We start from the raw sequence: 1,598 nt of genomic DNA, 5'->3' as shown, positions 1-1,598 counted from the left end.
GGTGCAATCGTGCACGCAGTCTTTGTGACAATTTCTTGTCCGAGTTTCCAAATTCCTTGCTCTCTGGAGCCTGTAGCAACGCTACACACATCCCATCACCCGCATATGCAGTGCGAATCAAATCTGTCACAGACGACGTTACAATTGTAACGTTAGCAAGCTCATAGTCTGGTCTGCGTGACAACACGTCAGCCAATCATTCTGCTTACCCGACTTATACTTCACCTCGAAATCATATTCCGCAATGAAGAATATCTATTTAGCCATCCTCTGCAAGAGTTGCGGCGACTGAGTCGCAGTGCGTAATGACGCATGATCTGTGTAGATCAGAAACGGCTTGGAGCCGAGCAGGTGGACCCTAAACTTGACAAGTGCATACTTCAATGCAAGTGAGTCCTTGTCATGAACTGGACAGTACTTCTCCGAAGCTTTAAGCTGTCGAGATTCGACCGCGATCACCCGATCTCGCCCCTCGGCGTCTGCTTGCAGCAGTACACAGCCGATAACAAAGTCCGAAGCGTCACAGACGACGCTGAAAGGACGATCAGGGTTCGGCAGTGCCAGTATTAGTTCATGCAGGAGGCTTTTGACGGGGTCAAAAGCCTCCTGATGTTCGGTATTCTAACACCATTCCGCGTCCTTTTTAAGAAGATTTGATAATGACCGGGCCATTTCTGCGTAGTTTGCGCTGTACTCGTGCAAGTAATTGGTGAAACTAAGCCAGTTACGCAAGTCCGTCTGGTTCTTTGAAACCGGCTAGTCTATATTGTCCTTGACCTTAGCGGAATCCGCTCGAAGGCCATGCTTCCCAATGAAGCACCCTAAAAGGGAATATCTTCTGCGCCAAAGATGCACTTGTTTGCATCGGCGTACAGTTTGTTAGTGCGCATGCACTCGAGCACCGCTCTTAGATGGACGATATGGTTCTCCTCATACATCCTCCCGCGCTCCGCACAACTGTGAACGAAAATGCCTTCAAAGTGTGTATGTGCATACGCCCTGTGGGGCCTGACCAACTGCATCACAAGGCCCTTGCCCTTGCCACCCCCAGAGCATACCGCTCGGAGTGCTTACCGCTGTCAGCAGAATGTCACTCGCTCTCATGAGAAATTGGTAGTATCCATCTATCAAATCGAGTGCACTGTACTTCGTACATCCCACCGTGTTGTTCTGAAGAGCATCCTTTGTAAGAATTGGCGTTTGTGCCGGAATGGTGGCAGTGTTGAGCTTATTATAAGCACGAACGATACGACACTTGCCGCTCGGCTTCCGAACACAAAACGTGGGCGTCGAGTGGGAAGACTTGCTCCCACGCACCATCCCTGCGTCGTGCTTCGCACGAAAAAAATGCGTCAATGACGTCGCACTGCTCCTTGGGCAGGGGTCATTGGCGTGTTATGCAGTATTTGGTTTCCGGAACCAAGTCAATCTCATCACGCACAGCTCGGTCCGGAGGTAGAACCGAAGGCGGGTCTTTGAAATCGACGTCTTGAAATTTCTTTACTAAAGGATAATACGGATCTAAGGGACATAGGATCGACGATCTACTCCGTGCGTTCAGCACTCTCTTGATGCCGTCCAAGACAGCTTCATTCAGG

This window comes from Plasmopara halstedii (genome assembly GCF_900000015.1).
Source record: "Plasmopara halstedii genome assembly, contig: Scaffold_2439, whole genome shotgun sequence".
In the NCBI taxonomy this organism is placed as follows: domain Eukaryota; phylum Oomycota; class Peronosporomycetes; order Peronosporales; family Peronosporaceae; genus Plasmopara; species Plasmopara halstedii.
Note: the sequence above shows the minus strand (reverse complement) of the source record.